Source organism: Lepidochelys kempii, chromosome 3 (assembly GCF_965140265.1).
Source record: "Lepidochelys kempii isolate rLepKem1 chromosome 3, rLepKem1.hap2, whole genome shotgun sequence".
Taxonomy (NCBI): Eukaryota; Metazoa; Chordata; order Testudines; family Cheloniidae; genus Lepidochelys; species Lepidochelys kempii.
In genome coordinates this window covers 135,031,272-135,038,162 of record NC_133258.1, presented here as the reverse complement: position 1 = coordinate 135,038,162, position 6,891 = coordinate 135,031,272, and positions in this window count along the sequence as shown.

Here is a 6,891-nt window from a genome sequence, read left to right as displayed (position 1 = left end):
CCTACGGGGAGCCTGGTCAGGGCCCGCAGCTCCTGGCACAAGGTGGGATTTCCCCCATTTCCCACTTCCAGATTAGCTGCAGGAAGCCAGACATCTTGCAGACATCTGCTACATTGTGAGAGTAATGCAGCAGGATCACATCCTGTTCCAGATTGTCTCTGCCAGGTCTCAGAATCTGCTGTTAACTTGCGACCCTACTTCCTTCTGCAGCCTGGGTATGGAATTGATGACTGGTGAGCATAGTCTGTTTCCACTGCATTGCCATGGCCACCGTGGTCCCTCTGCACTGCAGCTGGCAGGTGTAATTGCCAGTTTGGGTAGATATACATGTGCTAGCTCTGCTCAAGATAGTGTACTAAATTAGCATTGTGGCCATGGCAGCATGGGCAGTGGCTCAGGCTTGTAACTAGAATCTCAGACGGGGTTCAGAGTGGTAGCTGTGTTAGTCTGTATCATCAAAAACAATGAGGAGTCCTTGTGGCACCTTAGAGACTGATGAATTTATTTGGGCATAAGCTTTCATGGGCTAGACCCACTTCATCAGATGCATCAGACAGGGTTTCTGTTTTTATGATCAGAGCAAGTGCATGTGTGTCTATCTGAGCTGGGCATTACATCTTGAAGCTACGGTTGCCAGGTGTCCGTTTTTTTTACCAGAACACTCAGTCAAAAAGGGACCTTGGTGGCTCCAGTCAGCACCGCTAACCAGGCTGTTAAAAGTTGCCTTTTGCCATTGCAGCGGGGCAGGCAGGCTCGTGCCCAGCTCTGCACAACTCCTGGAAAGTGGCTGGCCTATCACTTCAGCTCCTAGGCGGAGGGGGCCTGGGAGGCTCCGCGCACAGCCCGGTGAAAATGAGCAAGTGAGTGAGGGTGTGGTTCAGCGAACAACAGGGGGAGAGGGATGAGTGAGCAGGATGCGGGATCTCGGAGAAGGGGCGGGGCAGGGAGGGGCCTCAGGGAAGGGGCCGGCACAAGGGTGTTCAGTTTTTTGCAATTAGAAAGTTGGCAACTCTACTTGAAGCCAGAGGTGCTGGAACACTTTTTAGAGTGGGGGGGCTGCACCTCCCCTGATCCCTGTCCGCGCTGCCCTTTGCCCCACCTAGAGTTGGGGCCAGGAGCAGGGCCTTGGCTCTGGGACAGGGGGACATGGACAGGGATAAGGGAGCTGAGGCCACAGCTGGGGGCAGGCGCGGCGCCCCAGGTGCAAGGCTGACAGCTGGGACTCCGCATGCGGGACCAAGACTGGAGTCCCAGGCAGCCTCAGATTAGGAGTGGAACCCTGTGTAAAACCTGGCTGTGCTAAGCACCCCCCACACCCTTAGTTCCTGCACCTATGCTTGAAGCTGCAGTACAGACCTAGCAAATGAGTGGCTGTCTTCTCTATCAGGAGCCACGAATGGGCAGCAGAAATCAGGAATCGCCCAGGTGTGTGGCGCTGATCTGAACCCATGGATGGGATTTCAGAAGCCTACAGTTATGTAAAAATAAGCTCTTTGTGGGGTTGCTGAATGTGTTTGTGCTTTCTCTTCGCTGTGATGGGCAGCAACAGTCCCATATACAGTTTGCAGCAGGGAGGGTCAGATCCTCGTGTGGGCTTAGGAAGGGATTAGTGAGAATGGCAGGCAGGGTATTTGCCCAGAGATAGTACCGGGGAGCCCAGTCCTGAACTGAGTCTGTCAGTTCCAGGGTTCCCAACCTCCGCTGCTAGTCTCAAGAGCAGCATTTGACTGGGCCTACTTAACTGAAAATATCTGTTCTAGGAATAGTGAGTCCCCTCTCATAGTAGGGCTTGTTTCTCTGGAGTTAATCATATTGCTATGCAGCGGCCTGGTTTTCTTTCCCCTAGTGGGGTCTCTGGATCCCCTCAAGGTAGGTAGGGATCCTGAACAAGCTCAGTGCTGACACCCCAAATGTCAAATATTATAAAACATTCAGTTATTTGCAGCTTGCAAGTTCTAATTTCCTACTTTTAACCATTAGAAATGAAACAAGAATCCACCTGCCCCATCTCATCTGGGTGCTGATGCTTCAAAATGTCGCCAGCTTAAATGCCTGTTTATGTAAATAAATATGCATTACTTCCTCATGTTCACAAAATAGAGTACTAAGTTATTTCCATTTACATTGTAAAATAAACCTCCAAGCACAATATTTAAACTGTTATAACTTGTCCAGATTTTCACCAGGATCCTGAAAGGTAGCTCTGTTTAACACCTCCCCTGTCAAAGGCAGACTTTTTACTTCCACCTAATGAAGTGCTACTGCTGTTCAAAACAGGCTATCGGAATTGTTTTATAACGGATGAAGGGCCCTTTCCTGAAATGATCACAACCAGCCCTAATATTTACAGGGTTTTGCCCCCTTTTTCCTAACATTTGCCAACCATGCCAAAATCCTCAACTGGGACAGACAGGCCTCCTAGCTCCCACATGTGTGGCTTCAGCTGGTAGAGCAGATGCCAGGTGGGGCTAGCTACACCACAAATAAAGGAGCATGGAGGTTCTTCAGCAAAAACAACTCATTGGTGGGAAGTATTATCATGTGGTCGTGGTTTGCTTTAAGCCATTTTCAAATCAGAGAGTTGCTAAAGAGAGGAAATGTTATAGGAAAATATAATACTGTTTATATCTGGAGTGTCTGAGAAGCCATACAATGGTATTCCTGCAAAATAGTGATGACCCTGAGCAAATATTAATAGACAGCTACATACCATCTCCTATCCCACATAGCTAATTACACATCACTACCCTCCTGCTAGCTGTACAACCAACTGTCATCCCCAACTGTTCTGGAACCTTCTGGCTCTAGTATTCCACTACTCTTGGAGTTAATGAGAATGCGTCAAAACAGCCTTTCCACCTCAGCACTGAACTGTGGTATTTCCACAGGTGCAACACTCCTTCCCTTACTTCTTAAGAATAAAAATTAATAAAATTTGGGTTATCATTTTGTTAACAAAAACATATTTTTAAGGAGGATTAGTTGCTGAAATCCTCATAAATCTGGGTCTATCGTATCCACCCCCTACAAACATTCTCTCTGAGGCAAGAACTCCTACTTTGTCTGCAGTTCTTCCAGCCCAGCTAGTGGGAGGCTAAGGTATAACAGAGAAGAACATCATTAACTTTAATATAGCTGCTAAACTCCGGCTTACATGGACCTTTCTCTGCCCTTAATTTGTATATCCCATGCCAACATACCTGATAGGACCCATTTCTTCACCATCAGGCACAACAGATATTTCCATGACTTATGTTCCCCTAATTCCTCAATAGCGTTTCCAGCCAACTACAATGACACAGGCAATCTTGCTAGCCCCTATTTCTATGGCTTCATACAGCTGTGGCAGAATGGATACCTGGAAAGTTTGCAACCAGGGTGGATTTGATTTAAATCAAATTGATTTAAATAATGATTTAAATCACTAGTCAGGAAGACTCAATTTAATCGTGGATTTCTACATAAAAATGCATTCTTGTTGGTTGTTATAACCTTAATACATATTCTTCACAACTCATAGATAGATTTAGGTTTCATTTTTAGAAGGTACGCACTATATATTTGTAAACAATGATTTATTTTGAAAACTTTTCAGATTAGTTTTACAGCTATATTGGAAAATGAATGATTGTTTGGTTATTTGATTTACCAAAGGTAACTGAAGCAGATATTTCTGAAGTCATTGGGAGGTGAACTATCTCCAGTTCAACAGGTTAATCATTAATATTTGGAGGATTTTCTTGCAATGCTGTATTAAGAGGAGAACATCACCAGACAGACATTTAAATTGTTTTATTTAACTAAAACAACGTTATGTATTCTGGATTTTTTTTCTTCAACAGCAAACATAATATTTTAACAAAACAAACATATGAATTTTGGAATGGAGTTAAACTTCAAGTTTTTTAAAATCAGGGTTGTTTTTGTTAAAATTGTTTTTAACTAAAAAATTTAAATGAAATATTTAAAAAACAAAAACAAAAATCAAATCAACTATGTCAGCCAGGTCAACATGAGAAACTTAAAATATTGGCTTCTGCAGCTAACTGAGTCGTCTTCACTTTCATTTTCCTGTTTGTTCATAATCTGGAAAAGAAAAACAAGCTTTCCTGCTTTTTCAGGTCCCAAACAATTTCTCAATTTGGAATGAATTAGTCCAAAGGAAGAAAATAGTCTTTCTACTCCGGCAGAAGAAGCTACTGCTGTTAAAAGTGAGATTATCACTTCAACAGTCTCTGAATCCAAGTGCTCAAGTGACTTCCACCAGTTCTCTGGTGTCACTTTCTTTAAGACATCAGCAGCAAACATATTTCTTGAATGGTTCTTATTCCCAAACAGGGTCTCTTTTACGGTCTACTGCCATTATAGGTTTCCCTTTTTAGTGAGAGAATGGTATGGTAGATCTCAAAATCAATGAAGGCTACACTCAGAAAGACCTCAAGACTTCTGGAATATGTTGCTCAAACAGGTTTCAGAGTGGTAGCTGTGTTAGTCTGTATCAGCAAAAACAACAAGGAGTCCTTGTGACCCCTTGGGCCTGGTCTACACTACGAGTTTATGTCGAATTTAGCAGTATTAAATCGAATTAACCCTGCACCCGTCCACACAATGAAGCCATTTTTGTCTACATAAAGAGCTCTTAAAATCGATTTCTGTACTCCTCCCCAACAAGGGGATTAGTGCTGAAATCGACATCACCATTTCAAATTAGGGTTAGTGTGGACGCAATTCAATGGTATTGGCCTCCGGGAGCTATCCCCAGTGCACCATTGTGACCGCTCTGGACAGCGGTCTGAACTTGGATGCGCTGGCCAGGTGTACTGGAAAAGCCCCAGTAACTTTTGAATCTCATTTCCTGTTTGGCCAGGCGAACTCATCAGCACAGGTAACCGTGCAGTCCCAGAATTGCAAAAGAGCTCCAGCATGGACTGAACAGGAGGTACTGGATCTGATCGCTGTATGGGGAGATGAATTCGTGCTATCAGAACTACGTTCCAAAAGACAAAATGCCAAAACATTTAAAAAAATCTCCAAGGCCACGATGGACAGAGTCTACAGCAGGACACAACACAGTGCCGTGTGAAACTTAAGGAGCTCAGACAAGCTTACCATAAAACCAAAGAATCAAATGGATGCTCCATGACAGAGCCCCAGACATGCCACTTCTACGCTGAGCTGCATGCAATTCTAGGGGGGGCTGCCACCACTAACTATCCCACCCCTATCCATGGACTCCGATGATGGGGTACTCTCTACCATGCCTGAGGATTTTGCAGATGGGGAAGGTGAGGAGGAGGAGGACAAGCTTGAGGAGAGCACACTGTTCTCCCTGGCAGCCAGGATCTTTTTATCACCCTGACTGAAATACGCCCCCAACCCAACCAAGCCAGAGAAGGGACCTCTGGTGAGTGTACCTTTTAAAATATAATACATGTTTTAAAAGCAAGTGTTTTTTAATGATTAATTTCCCCTGAGGACTTGGGATGCATTCGTGGCCAGTATAGCTACTGGAAAAATCTGTTAACGTGTCTGGGGATGGAGTGGAAATCCTCCAGGGACATCTCCATGAAGCTCTCCTGGAGGTACTCTAAAAGCCTTTGCAGAAGGTTTCTGGGGAGAGCAGCCTTATTCCATCCTCCATGGTAGGACACTTTACCACGCCATGCTAGTAGCAAGTAATCTGTATCATTGCATGACAAAGCCTGGCAGCTTATGGTCCCGGTATTTGCTGGCATTCAAGCAACATCCGTTCTTTATCTCTCTTTGTTATCCTCAGGAGAGTTTTCAGAGTAGCAGCCATGTTAGTCTATATTCGCAAAAAGAAAAGGAGTACTAGTGGCACCTTAGAGACTAACCAGTTTACCTGAGCATGAGCTTTCGTGAGCTACAGCTCACTTCATTGGATGCATTCAGTGGAAAATACAGTGAGGAGATTTATATACACACAGAACATGAAAAAATGGGTGTTATCATACACACTGTAACGAGAGTGATCACTTAAGATGAGCTATTACCAGCAGGAGAGCGGGGGGGGTGGGGGGAGGGGAAGGGAAGAAAACCTTTTGTAGTGATAATCAAGGTGGGCCATTTCCAGCAGTTAACAGGAATGTCTGAGGAGCAGTGGCTGGGGATAAACATGGAGAAGTAGTTTTACTTTGTGTAATGACACATCCACTCCAAGTCTCTATTCAAGCCTAAAGTTAATTGTATTCAGTTTGCAAATTAATTCCAATTCAGCAGTCTCTCGTTGGAGTCTGTTTTTGAAGTCTTTTTGTTGTAATATTGAGACCTTCAGGTCTGTAATTGAGTGACCAGAGAGATTGAAGTGTTCTCCGACTGGTTTATGAATGTTATAATTCTTGACATCTGATTTGTGTCCTTTTATTCTTTTACGTAGGGACTGTCCAGTCTGACCAATGTACATGGCAAAGGGGCATTGCTGGCACATGATGGCATATATCACATTGGTAGATGCGCAGGTGAACGAGCCTCTGAGAGTGTGGCTGATGTGATTAGGCCCTATGATGGTGTCCCCTGAATAGATATGTGGACCGTTGGCAACGAGCTTTGTTGCAAGGATAGGTTTCCTGGGTTAGTGTTTTTGTTGTGTGGTGTGTGGTTGCTGGTGAATATTTGCTTCAGGTTGGGGGGCTGTCTGTAGGCAAGGACTGGCCTGTCTCCCAAGATTTGTGAGAGTGATGGGTCGTCCTTCAGGATAGGTTGTAGATCCTTGATGATGTGTTAGAGAGGTTTTAGTTGGGGGCTGAAGGTGATGGCTAGTGGCGTTCTGTTGTTATCTTTGTTGGGTATGTCCTGTAGTAGGTGACTTCTGGGAACCCTTCTGGCTCTGTCAGTCTCTCTCTTCACTTCACCAGGTGGGTACTGTAGTTG